This window comes from Halichoerus grypus, chromosome 1 (genome assembly GCF_964656455.1).
Source record: "Halichoerus grypus chromosome 1, mHalGry1.hap1.1, whole genome shotgun sequence".
Lineage (NCBI taxonomy): Eukaryota > Metazoa > Chordata > Mammalia > Carnivora > Phocidae > Halichoerus > Halichoerus grypus.
The window spans coordinates 114,236,328-114,251,131 of record NC_135712.1 but is presented as its reverse complement, the minus strand read 5'-3'; the positions used below and the strand labels follow the sequence as shown (position 1 = coordinate 114,251,131).

Here is a 14,804-nt window from a genome sequence, read left to right as displayed (position 1 = left end):
AACTCAGGGCCTGCTTTTCAGACCTCCTCTATCAAGGAAAGCTTTTCATTGCTATCACCTCTTTTGTTAGAGTTATTTTCCTACCCTTACTTTTCTTTATTTTTCTCATGTATTTTAAGTATCTTTCTTTAGATGCAACCAATATATAAGTCTCCTTAGTCCTTTCTATGTCAAATACAGGAAAGTAGGAATGTTCATGTCTATAAATGAATGGATATATTTATATTATCCAAATGTTAAACAACAATAAAAATAATTTCCAAATGAAATAAACTCAAACTATTATTAAGGAAAACAGTCATATAATGCATTAAAATGAAGCATAATAAAATTCGTTCATAAAAGACCATTGACATTTTTGAAGAATTCTAATGAATACTAAAATATAAAATGTCTTAATGCTCTAATATATTTATACATATTTATATGTTATATATATTATTAGTCATACATGTAACAGGTTTTATGATTTTTTTGTCTCCAGTTACATTTCATTCATATTTTTATTAATTCGACAAGTACTTACTAAGCACTTATTATGTATCAAGCACTAACATAAATGTTGAAAATTTGGTAACAAACCAGAAAAACAGGTGACCATCATGCTGGAGATTATATTTTAGTGATGTGAGATTAAAAACACATTAACAAATATTTAAGATTAAATCTAGATAGTACAGTTATAAAGAAAAAATAAAAAGTTTAGGAAAAACATGGATGGGGTCCCAGGAGGTTCAGGGAAAGCCTCTCTCAGTGGTAAACTTTGAGCTGTTTGAACCAGGAAAGGAGGCATGACACTACAATGTAGGGAGTTCTAGGAAAACAGGCAATACGTGCAAAGGCCCTGAGATGGCACTGAGCTTGGGGTACTCAAGGGTGAGGAAGAGGTCAGGTGTTACTGGGACACAAGGACTGAAGAGAACAGAGTGAAGAGATGGAAACAAGTCTGATCATACCTGAAAAGCGAGGCAAAATGTTTAGGATTTGCTATAATTGCCGCTGGGCAGTCTTTGGAGGACTTTAATCAGTGGAGGGATGAGAGCTGATTTATACTTTCTCTTGAGGGGGCACGAGTGGAAGCAGTGAGGATGGGATGGCAGCCATAATCCGGGTGGGACCGATGCTGGCTTAGACCGGGGAGGTCACCCTGGAGAGGGTGACGTGTGGTCAGGAGCAGAACCTACAGGAGCTGCTGACGGACTAGGGAAGAGAGGAGTGAAGGATGAGCGTCAGTTTTCAGGCCAGGGTACCAGAGCTGATGACAGTGCCATTAACTGAACTGCAGAGGAAGCTGGTGGGGAAGTGGTGCGGACTGGGGAGGGTAGGAATCAAAAGCTCCAAATAGGCATGTTTTGTTTAAAGAAGAGACCAAAAGAAGATAAATAATTAACAGAAAATGTATTGTTTGTGTGTCTATTTGTTTATTTTCTATTATGAACGATGTCTTTACATCTTAAAAAAAAATAAACTTTTCTGGCTGGGGAAAGACTACCCCTCTCAGGGCTAACCAATTCTTAGAAACAGCAAAGGGCTCTGACAGGAGCATGCCTTTGATATGCAAACTAACTGCTCCAGAGCATCTACCTCTTCTTTTGTCTGGCCTATACACCCTAGGAGATAATATTCTTCCCAGGGCCAGGTACCAGGTAACTAGGAGCTATTCCTATGACTTAGAGCATGCCACAGTTACCCAAAGCAGCCAATCCTCAGTGGCTTGCCTGCTCTGCTTTGCCTTCACCCCTCCACCATGGCCCCCTTAAACCCCAATAAAGGCCATGATCTAAGGGATCTTCTAGCTTCTGCTTCTTCCTAATCAAGATGTGGTGTTTCTCCTGTGGCCCTGTGTTGTGTGCCATGCCTCTCATTTCTAGGGGAACTGTACCGTTGCTTTTCTTTCAAAGGCATAAACCTCTCTATGTTGTCAATCATCTTTATAAATTAAGACCAATATAAACTTTTTGCTGGTGGAGGGTCCCATCTTGCTGTTGATGGTTGCTGATTAGGGTGGCCGTTGCTGAAGCCTGGGGTGGCTGTGGCAATTACTTAAGATAATGAAGTTTGACCCATCGATTGACTCTTCCTTTCATGAATGATTTCTCTATACCTATGAAGCTGTTTGGTAGCCTTTTATCCACAGCAGAATTTCTTTCAAAATTAGAGTCAATCCTCTCAAATCCTGCCACTGCTTTACCAACTAAGTTATATTTTATTTTTTTAAAGTTCATTTATTTTTTTTAGTAATCTCTACACCCAGTGTGGCACTCGAACTCATGCCCCCCGAGATCAAGAGTTGCATCTCTACTGACTGAGCAAGCCAGGTACCCCTATGTGATATTTGAAACCCTTTGTCATTTCAGCAGTTTTCACAGCATCTTTACCAGGAGTAGATTCCATCTTAAGGAACCACTTTCTTTGCTCATCCGTAAGAAGCAACTCCTTATCTGTAAAATTTTATCATGAGATTGCAGCAATTCAAATAATAATAAAGTTTAAATATTATGCGAATTAACAAAATGTGGCACAGAGATATAAAGTGAGCAAATACTACTGGGAAAATGGCACAAATAGACTTGCTCAACACAGGGTTGCCACAAACCTTCAATTTGTTTAAAAAAAAAAAAGCAGTATCTGCAAAGCACAATAAAATGAAGTATGTCTATATATGATCCTGTTCTTCAAAAAAAAAAAATTAAGACCAAAGCACGAAACATATTTATATGTGAACATTATAAGAATAACTCAGGGTAGGAAATGAGAAGTTGAGACGAAATTTTTAAGGAGGGGTATGATTTAATTTATACAATTAGGCAGAAAAAAATGAGGTTATCATCAAAAAAAAGGAATTATAGTATTTCCAGATTTCTGAGGGTGATGACAAATAATAAGGAGAACAGTATCAACCAAGACTATACTTTAGTGAATGCACATCAAGGGTCAGGTAAAGGGCAAGCAATTTGCATATTATTGTTAATTATAATAGCATGTCTCTAAGATACAAACTATTATCCCAATTTTATAGATGAGAAAACAGGCTTAGAGAAATAAAGTAACTTAACTATATGCTTATGAAATGATCAAGCTCATGAAAGTCAATTACTTCTAAATCCAAAGCCCATGTTCTTTCCACTATGGCTTCCTGTTGATCAGAATCTAGAGTGAGGTCATTTGTGTCGTTCAAGTGGAGTGGGAAGTCACTCTTGTAGAGTTAGGTGAGGGAAGCATTAGAAGAGCATGTGAGTGATCATTATGAATACTGAGTTGACCCAAAAATGTTGTCATGAGATAAGCCAGTATACAGATTCCCAGCCCAAATGTTTGTCTACTAAGTATGAGGCAAAGAGACCAACTAGGCTTGGACCATCTCCACTCTGTCCTTTAAGCCTGAGTTACTAGTACAATGTTTCAAGAGGTATAAAAGTATTCTGAAGCCCACCAAAAAACTAGTGTGTGCAATTGCTGGCCAGCCAAAGGAGTTCAGGAAATTGGTCCTACCCTCCAATGATAAGAATCCTTGGTATTTAGAAAATCAATGATACCTTTTTAGAACCTTCAATCCTGGACATCCATAGGTACGTACTTTCGAGCAACTCTTGTACATGTACACAGAGGACATACATAAGAATGCTCTTTTTTTAAAAGATATTTCTTTATTTGAGAGAAAGAGTGTGTGTGTGTGAGAGGGAGTGAGAGAGAGCATGAGCAGGGGGGAGGGGCAGAGGGAGAAGCAGACTCCCCGTTGAGCAGGGGGCCTGATGTGGGGCTCGATCTCAGGACCCCAGGATCATGACCTGAGCCGAAGGCAGATGCTCAACTGATTGAGCCACCCAGGTGCCCCCATAAGAATGTTCTTGACATCACTTTCATATGAAGAGAAATCAAAAACATTTTTATTATCCATCAGTGGTAGGCTAAATAAATTGTGGTATAATCATATAACAGCACACTGCAGTGGAAAAAAATCAGAACCACATCCATTATCATAGATGAATCTCAAAAATACAATATTGAGGAAAAAAGTAAGTCACTGGGGGTGCCTGGGTGGCTCAGTGGGTTGAGCATCCGACTCTTGGTTTCAGCTCAGGTCATGATCTTATGGGTTGTGAGGTCAAGCCCTGTGTTGAGCTCCTCACTCAGCAGTAAGTCTGCTTGAAGATTCTCTCCCTCTGCCCCTTCCCCACTCATGTGTGCGCGGGCTCTCTCTCTCTCTCTCAAATAAATAAATAAATTTTTAAAAAGTCACTGAAGAATATTATATGATTTTATTTTATGTTCAAAGGCAGAAAAACTAAATAATTTTTTTCAGATATATACATGAAAGTAAAGCTCTAAAGAAAAGCTAGGGAACTAATAACACAATATCTAGTCAATGGTTACCTGTGGAGTGATGAGGAAAAAGGGACTCTAATTTCCTGCTAACGTTCTAATGGTTAAGGACAGGGAAGATGGGCTTTCATTCTTTAAATGACAGGTGTATGTTTAAACACATTTTCAGATGTATGATATTACTTCACATTGAACAAGACTATTTGACAGCTACATGTTGAGAGTAATGTTTTTTTAACTAAAAGTTTGTTGTTACTTTCTAGATTAAGTCTGGGAATTTCAAACTGCTAGGGACTCATAATGAAATTTATTAGAACAGATTATTAGGGCCTATTTCTATCTATCCATCCATCCATATACCCAGTAATTTGCCATTATTTTAATGACTGGTGAATCTAGATAAAAATACATATTTGAAATTTTCTCAAAATAAAGATTAAGAAAAAATGCAGAATTCTGGACTCTAACCCTTAGGTAGTATCTCTGGGGACAAGCCCAGAAATCTGTGTTTTTAACAAGAGACTCATGTGATTCTTATAATCAGGCATGCTTGCGACCGATAAAGAAAATTAGTTCTCATAAATTAATAGTTCTCAATTATATCAGTCAGAAATTAGAATTTAAATCTGATTCAAGTGAAAAATCAATCTCTAAAGATGTTTTAAAAAGCAGTTAGTATCAATGAATTTAAACAAAGTAAAATATACCTGCCCACCGCCTCATATGCTGCAAATGCTCACGGTTTGTTTGCCTTCCCTCTCCTTTGAGATGCTAATTTTTTCCCCACCACCTAGCGTCTTCAATTCTTTCTTTACAATATTTCTTTCTTTTATAATCTAGGAGTTTGCATATTATCTCTAATTATAACAACATGTCTCTGTTTAGTTAGCATGTTATATGAGGCAGAATATTTTCCAGTTGATATAAGCATGAATATTGTTAACATAATAGTTCCTTAACATTCAGTGGATTGTTTTCAGATTTCCCAATCATTCAGCAAGGGCAAAAAGTGCCATAGGTTGAAAAGAGGTGGAGAAGCTAAGATGGTGGAGTAGCAGGAGGACCTTAGGCTTGCCTCATCCCTCAAGCACAGCTAGATAAATATCAAATCATTCTGAATACTCAAGAAATCAATCTAAGGACTCACAGAACAAACTGCACAACTAGAGGGAGAGAAGAGGCTACATTGCGGAAGGTATGGGGGAAAAACAGATCGTGGGTGCAGTGGAGGGGAAGGAGCCCTGATCACAGAGAGAGAGAGACAGAGACAGAGACAGAAAGAGGAGTGCACAGGGGAAAACACTTCCTTAAAACCAGTGACTGGGAAAATGAGAAGGGCTGACTTTCATGAGTATTTACAAGAGCAGGGCTCAAAGACTGGAGTATTAGAGGTCTGCTGGTATGGATCCCTGAGGGCGCTGCAGTGCTCCTGTTGAGAAGGAGGGCAGATAGCCCAGAGGCAGAGGACATGATCTAAGGATCCCTGGGGATGCACTGGGAGAGACAAGATGGTCCCCCTTCTCGGAGCACATCTGGGAGAGGTGGTATTGCCTCTCCGGGGACAAAAGAGCCAGTGGGCACCATTGCCCTCTCCCACCCCTCAGCATAGGCACAGAGAACCTTGCCGAGGGCGGCTAATGTGGACACTGGCTCTTTGTTATGCTTTACTCCAAATTCCATGCCCCTGCACTTTGGTGCAACTGCCCTTCTGGGACAACTTGCATTCAGTCCCAACATGGCGAGACCCTCTCCTAGAGAACCAGCACAGGTCCCCAAAGTTTGGAGTTTTAAAACTCAGCCAGCCTGCTTGGGATAGAACACTGGTGCACTACGCTGCTGGGTGGGTACATAGCCCAGACACTGACAGGATGAAGGTAGCAATCTGAGGGTCTCCTGGACACAAGAAGGGAGACTGTTCACTCTTCTGGAAGGGCTTCCCAGACAGTAGCAGATATGAACTCTCCTCTCCAGGGACTAGGGAGCTGCCTGGCACCATTTTCCTCCCCCATCCCTTAGCATAAACTAACTTCAGTAAGCAGCACAGTGCCAGCAGTGGTGGCCTAAACCGCTTACACCAATCCCCAACCCCCTGAGCTCTGCTGGTGCTACTTTCCTTGGGCAAGTGTGCCTGAGAACCAGAGCAGTGGGCCCCTTCCCCAGAAGACCAGCACAACACCCCGCAGGTACCATGTCTACTGACCACAGAGTGCTGCAAAGCTTCAGCTCTAGTGCGAAGAGCATCAGTTCTCTTTTAATAAGCAGACCAGAGCACACCTAGTTAAAACTTAGCACAGTTGGCCAAGGCCCAAACACTCCCCACTGCAGGCAAGGAGAAACTGCAGAGGACTGACCTCAGGGAAAGAGTAGCCAAAACACAACAGCAGAGTGCACACAGCATACACCAGAGATACTTCCTGAAGCATAAGGCCCTGGAAACTATATGACCTCTTCTTCATAAAGCCATTACTCTGAGGAGCAGGAAACATAACATGCTTTCCTAACACACAGAAGAACATGGAAACCTAGGCAAATTGCCAAGATGGTGGAATCCATCTCAAAAGCAAGAACAAGAAAAGGTCACAGCCAGGAATCTAACCAAAACAGATATAATATGCCTGATTCAGAATTTAAAGTAACAATCATAAGGATACTAGCTGGGCTTAAGGAAAAAATAGAAGACACCAGGATGACCCTTACTGCAGAGATAAAAAACCTAAAAACTAGTCAGGCCAACATGAAAAATTCAATAACTGAAATTTGAAACCGACTAAATATAATGATCACAAAGATGGAAGAATCAGAGGAACAAATAAGTGATAAAGGAGAAAAAACTATGGAAAAAAAATGAAGCTGAAAAGAAGAGGGAAATAAAAATATTGGATCACGAATGACTCAGTGACTCCATAAAGTGTAGTAACGTATCATAGGAGTTCCAGAAGAAGAAGAGTGGAAAAGGGGGCAGAAGGTTTATTTGAGGAAATTATAGCTGAAAACTTCCATAACCTGGGAAAGGAAACAGACATCCAAATCCTGGAGGCACAGAGAATTCCCATCAAAATCAACAAAAGCTGTCCAACACCAAGACCTACCATAGTTAAATTTGTGAAATATAAGGAAAAAAAATCCTAAAAGCAGAAAGAGAAAAGAAGTCCCTAACTTACAAGGGAAGACAAATAGGGTTAGCAGCAGATCTTTCCACAGAAACTTGGCAGGCCAGAGAAGAGTAGCAACGTGCTAAATGGGAAAAATATGCAGCCAAGAATACTCTATTCAGCAAGGTTGTCACTCAGAATAGAAGGAGAGATACAGTTTCTAAGACAAATAAAAACTAAAGAAGTGTGTGACTATTAAATCAGTCCTGCAAGAAATATTAAAGGGGACTCTTTAAGTGGGACAGGAAGACCAAAAGCAACAAAGACTAGAAAGGAACAGAGAAAATCTCTAGAAACAATGACAAAACAAGTAATAAAATGGCACTAAATTCCTATCTATCAATATTTATTCTGAATGTAAATGGACTAAATGCTCCAAATACAAACAATTATAAGAGAATATTATGAATAACTATATGCCAACAATCTGGAAGATTGTGTCACAATGATCTAGGCAATCTGGAAGAAATGGATAAATTCCTAGAAACATTTAAAACTACCAAAACTGAAACAGGAAGAAATAGAAAACTTGAGCAGACCAATAACCAGCAAAGAAATTGAATCAGTAATCAAAACTGTCCCAATAAATAAAAGTCCAGGGCCAGATGGCTTCTCAGGGGAATTCTACCAAACATTTAAAGAAGAGTTAATACCTATTCTTCTGAAACTGTTCCAAAAAATAGAAATGGAAGGAGAACTTCCAAATTCATTCTTTGAGGTCAGCATTACCTTGATTCCAAAACCAGACAAAAACTCCCCTAAAAAAGAGAATTACAGACCAATATCCCTGATGAACATGGAGGCAAAAATTCTCAACAAAATACTAGCAAATCAAATCCAACAGTACATTAAAAGAATCATTCACCACAATCAAGTAGGATTTATTCCTGGGTTGCAAGGGTGGTTCAATATTCATAAATCAATCAACATGATACACCACATTAATAAAAGAAAGGATAAGAACCATATGATCCTCTCAATAGATGCAGAAAAAGCATTTGACAAAGTACAGCATCCATTTGTGATTAAAAACCCTCAACAAAGTAGGGATAGAGGGAACATACCTCAACATCATAAAGGCCATATACAAAAGACCATAGCTAATATCATCCTTAATGGGGAAAAACTGAGAGCTTGTCCTCTACCGTCAGGAACAAGACAGGGATGCCCACACTCACAACTGTTACTTAACATAGTACTGGAAGTCCTAGCCTCCACAATCAGACAACAAAAAGAAATAAAAGGCATCCATATCAGCAAGAAAGAAGTTAAACTTCCACTCTTCACAGATGACATGATATTCTGTGTAAAAAACCCAAAAGACTCAACCAAAAAATTGCTAGAACTAACATACAAAATCAGTAAAGTCACAGGACACAAAAATCAATGTACAGAAATCTGTTGCATTTCTATACAACAATAATGAAGCAGTAGAAAGAAATATCAAGGAATCAATCCCATTTACAATTGCACCAAAAACCATAAGATAGCTAGGAATAAACCTAACCAAAGAGGTAAAAGGGCTGTACTCTGAATATAGAACACTTATGAAAGCAATTGAAGAGGACACAAAGAAATGGAAAAACATCCCATGCTCATGGATTGGAAGAAGAAATATTGTTAAAATGTCTATACTACCCAAAATAATCTACACATTTAATGTAATCCCTATCAAAATACCAACAGTATTTTCACAGAGCTAGAACAAATTTGTTTGGAACTAGAAAAGACCCTGAATAGCCAAAGCAGTCTTGAAAAAGAAAAGCAAAGCTGGAGGCATCACAATTCCAGATTTCAGATTATATTACGAAGCTATAGTGATCAAGATAGTATGGTACCAGCACAAAAACAGACACATAGATCAATGGAACAGAATAGAGAACCCAGAAATGAACCCACAACTATATGGTCAACTAATCTTCAACAAAGCAGGAAAGAATATCCAATGGGAAAAAGAATGCCTCTTCAAAAAATGGTGATGGGAAAACTGGACAACCATATGCAGAAGAATGAAACTGGCTCACTTCTTTATACCATGCACAAAAATAAATTCAAAATGGATGAAAGACCTAAACGTGAGACAGGAAAACATCAAAATCCTAGAGGAGAACACTCTTTGACATCGGCTGTACCAACTTCTTACTAGATACGTCTCCTGAAGCAAGGGAAATAAAAGCAAAAATAAACTATTGGGACTTCATCAAGATAAAAAGCTTCTGCACAGCAAAGGAAGCAATCGACAAAACTAAAAGGCAACCTTTGGAATGGGAGAAGACATTTGCAAATGACATATCTTAGTAACCAAAATTTATAAAGAACTTACCAAACTCAACACCTAAAAAACAAATAATCCAGTTAAGAAATGGGCAGAAAACATGAATAGACATTTTCCCAAAAAGACATCCAGATGGCTAACAGACACATGAAAAGATGCTCAACATCACTGGTCATCAGGGAAATACAAATCAAAACTACAATGAGATATCATCTCACACCTATAAGAATGGCTAAAATTAACACAGGAAACAAAAGATGTTGGTGAGGATGCAGAGAAAGGTGAACCCTCTTATGCTGTTGGTGGGAATGCAATGTGGTGCAGCCGCTCTTGAAAACAGTATGGAGGTTCCTCAAAAAGTTGAAAATAGAGCTACCATATGACCCAGCAATTGCACTACTAAGTATTTACCCAAAGGATACAAAAATACTGATTCGAAGGGATACATGCACCCTGATGGTTATAGCAGCATTATCAACAATAGCCAAATTATGGAAAGAGCCCAAATATCCATTGACTGATGAATGGATAAAGAAAATGCAGTGTGTGTGTAGTGGAATATTACTCAGCCATAAAAATGAATGAAATCTTGCCATTTGCAATGACGTGGATAGACCTAGAGTGTATTATGCTAAGTGAAATAAGTCAGAGAAAGACAAATATATGATTTCACTCATGTGGAATATAAGAACTAAAACAGATAAACATAGGGGGGAAAAGAGAGAGGCAAACCATAAAACAGACTCATAATGATAGAGAACAAACTGAGGGTTGCAGGAAGAGAGGTGGGCAGGGGGATAGGCTAAATAGGTGATGGGTATTAAGGAGGGCACTTGTTGTGATGAGCACTGGGGTTCTATGTAAGTTATGAATCACTAAATTCTACTCCTGAAACTAATGTTACTGTAACTAATGTTACACTACATGCTAACCAACTGGAGTTTAAAGAAAAACTACAAAAAAATTAAAATAATAATAATAATAATAATAAGTGCCATAGGTTGAAAAGAGACTGAATTTGGGCTTTATGTGAGTTGGAATTCAGATTATAAAAGTAAACTAAGGGACGCCTGGGTGGCTCAGTCGTTAAGCATCTGCCTTCTGCTCAGGTCATAATCCCAGGGTCCTGGGATCGAGCCCCGCATCGGGCTCCCTGCTCAGCGGGAAGCCTGCTTCTCCCTCTCCCACTCCCCCTGCTTGTGTTCCCTCTCTCGCTGTCTCTGTCAAAAAATAAATAAAAATCTTTATTTAAAAAAAAAGTAAACTAAGCTCTATTTCATAACATGTTAGCTTTATATGGTCCCCAGAGCTCTTCATTGCAGAGGTCTTTTGCATTTTTAGGGCTTAAGCTGCATACGGGGAATCTAAACCAACTGGAACCTAATAAAGAGGGAAAGGGGACATGGGTTGGATAGGACGAGGTTGCTGAAGCTGTGGTTTGCTGCTTTGCGAGGCAGCCCTGATAGCGTAAATTACATTCCACAGCAAGAGAGCATTTACATGGGACAACCCTCACTGCATCCGACGTTGCAGCTGCGCTCTATCTTGCTCTTCAGTTCCACCTTTGTAAACAGTGACATGCAGGCAAAGCTCAATGAAACCACAAGCTCTAGAGCCACACCATGGATATTTGAAACTTCAATCACAAAACTGAGAATGGTCAGCCCTTTGCAGCTGTGTATGTACTAGATGGTGTCCTATCCTCTAGGCGGAGAAGCCACTGGACACGTGGAACCTTGCAATTCTCGAGGCATGAGTCTTGGAAACCTGCACATGCAATCTAAAACCCTGAGTCCTACCTGTCTCCAGGGCTTTCAACTGTGAGAGGAGAGTAAAGAAAGCAGTGGGTCACTGTCTGGACAATTCCTTCTGATTCTTACTTACCAGGGGCGGGAGAAATCATTTCTGCAAATCTTTTGCAGCTATTAAAATCCCTCATCTCGGGATGCCTGGGTGGCTCAGTCGGTTAAGCATCTGCCTTCAGCTCAGGTCATGATCCCAGGGTCCTGGGATCGAGTCCCGCATCGGGCTCCTTGGTCAGTGGGGAGCCGGCTCTCCCTCTGCCTGCCACTTCCCCTGCTTGTGCTTTCTCTCTCTCTCTGACAAATACATAAGTAAAATCTTAAAAAAATAAAAATAACAATAAAATCCCTCATCTCCTGTATGAGTTTAACTTGAAACTGTTAGACGATGATATGCGCTATGCGGAGGAGGACAGAAGAGTTGGTGGCTGGTAAACAGCAGCTGCTGGCCCATTTGAGACAGCGTGGACAGTGGTCCAGAGTATGGGTTCAAATTCCAGAGATGTCCTTAATGGGGGTTGAATCAGGCAACCTCACTGTTCTTGGGTTATCCTGTATAACGAGTGTGATCTTGGTTGGATCCACCTCACAGAACTACTGCTGTGAAGATTAAAACTATCCCATTTGGAAAGCATTTAAAACGGTGCCTGGCACAGAGCAAGCCCTCAATAAATTTTCATTGTTACTATTATTTCAAAAGATGAAATATATAAACTAATGAAGAGACCAAGAATAAATGTCTATATTCAAGTATAGTATTAAAAAAGCTGTTAGGCTTTCAGCCATTTAACATGTATTACTGAGCACCCATGCCTACGATTTTATGCTGTGCTTCCAGCTGACATCACTAACTTCTTCCTCTACTGGTGATGATTCTTGCAGGTAACATTTCATGAGCATTGCCTATACTATGCTTAACACTGGAATGGACTAAAAATGGAGACATTGCTGAGCGAGTCTTTATTTCTAGCTAAATAAAAGACAAATGAGATAGAGTACAGCTTAAGTGTCTGCAGATTTTGCTTTTAGCTCGGTATAGTCTCATCATGTCGTATCATTCAGATGAACAGATTTATTTAGCAATTGACTTAAAAGAGCAGGTAATGCAAACAGTGTTAAAACATCTGAAAATTAGGAAAATATAATATCCATTAAATCCTTAACATATAAATACCGAGGTCTTTTTTTTTGCAACCCTGCTATATGAAAAACTGAATATTTTTACTGTTATTATAGTGCTTTATGGTATGAAAAGAGATAATATTTATACAGTTATGTTTGTTTATGTGACAGCCTTGATAAAGCTCTTAGTAAATAGGAACATTACTTTTGAAGTGTTCAAATTTCATAAACCTTATATTTCACAACAGGGATATAGGCTGGGTTCATATAAGTTAATGTGCTAATAATCCTAAGTAAATATGCTGTGCTTAAAAATGAATCATTTATTAGTCTTTGCAGTAAAAGGCTAATATGTTAATTATTTTTTCTATATCCATAAATGGCTATTCCACTTAAGTTGTTACAGGTGAATTAGATGTTAGTTCACAACCTTGGTAGCTTCCCCAGTGGAATCTGAAACCAGCCTCCCTACAGAGATGACAGGGGAAACCGACAAAGAGGCAGACCACTCTCGGTTGGTAGGTGGCAAGTTTAATTAACAAGAGGACTTACACATAAGGTTTGTCTTGGGCAGCTGCAGGCTGTGAGTAGATCTCCACACCCACCACCAGAATCTTAAAGTTTATACAGAGGCCTTACCTGGGCTGTGACATACAACATCCATAAGGTCTCAACACTGTATTACTATCTCAAGCCTGTGTCTTTGGTCAGCTTCTAGCCTGGTGAAGGCAAGTAGAGTACACATTCCAAGGACAGGGAGGGAATGAGGAGCTGCAATTGCTGGGGTCCAGCTCACAGGTCAATTGGTGGTCACAGGCTCTCGATGACCTCCTCCAACATGAGCATGCCGAAAATTTTAGAAGATTATAATAACATGCACGCACAATAACACATTGTTTTTTATTATCAAAGTAATATGCTATTTAGAGAAAATCAAGAAATGCAAAAAGTCATAAAACAGAAATGAACTACATCCTTGTTCCTACTTTCCCAAAGTAGCCATCCTTAAAAATGTTGGCATGATCCATTTTTGTGTATGTGAATTTCTGTGTGTATGCGTGAGGAGTAAGTTATAATATATATTACAACCAAATTAGGATCTCATTATATTATAGCCATATATTAATGAACATATTTTGGATAGAACAAATATTTTTTAAACCACAATTTTAGTGACTACAAAGCAATCTATTATTGGCTGTGCCTTAACTTATTCAAACTATTTCATTATTATTGGTTTAATTTTTTGGCATTATGATTAATACTATAAAATACACTTTTACATAAGTGTCTATATGTATATATGGTTATTGTCTATTGCCTTAGTACAAAATAATTTATGTTAAGATTTTGGGTCTACAAGTGGAAGTTTTCACAATTTGGGAACATTTTGCCTAGACATTTTCTTTCTAATAAGGGTCCTTCTGTTTAAGCCCAAATCACATATGAATGACCATCTTGGCACTAAATATTATTTTCCTTTCTTCACTCCCAATTTATTACATGAAAACTATGGCTATTGTTTTATAATACCATTAAATAAAATAATTCCCTTCTAATACTGAAAATACTAGTTATGCACTGCTTAAAACAGAATATTTAATTTATACTGGCTTAATAAATTTTTAAAAATCAAAATGCAGAAATATTGTAGAATAACAGGTATTCGGTACTGTATGTAACTTTAACCTCAATTCAAAAAGATCAATCTTCCTTTTGTAAGAAACACTTTAAACCATCTATTGCTAGTTTAAAAAAACTATATAACTTTTTATTAATTTCTTCAAATGAGGCAAGATAAAGACAAAAAGAAATGTAATAGGTCCCTAGGCAAGCAGTCTCCCCAAGTGGAAGTTTAAAATAGCAAATGCAATGTATTTCCATTTAGCTTGCTCATGGATTCTGTATTGAACATTAATGTAGTTGAGTTACTAGCATCCTGTAAGAGAATAAATCAGTAAAACACATTCTCCGGTATAGGCACAGTGAAATTGTTAATAAGAAAAGATTTAAATCAGATTTGATAGGGATATCCAGAAATACGGATTCTGCTCCTTCCCAATTTTATACATTGAGGGCGTAACTGGATTCTTGTGGTGAATTCACTAAGCCTATTAAGCCTTCTTTAGT

The 14,804-nt window shown here is 38.6% G+C and overlaps 1 protein-coding gene across 3 annotated transcripts in view; it reads right to left on the bottom strand.

The window, feature by feature from the left end:
- Window positions 1-14,804, bottom strand: part of LOC118526746 (phospholipid scramblase 4) — a 129,051-nt gene that overhangs the window by 101,893 nt on the left and 12,354 nt on the right. The gene's annotated exons all lie outside the window — the stretch shown is intronic.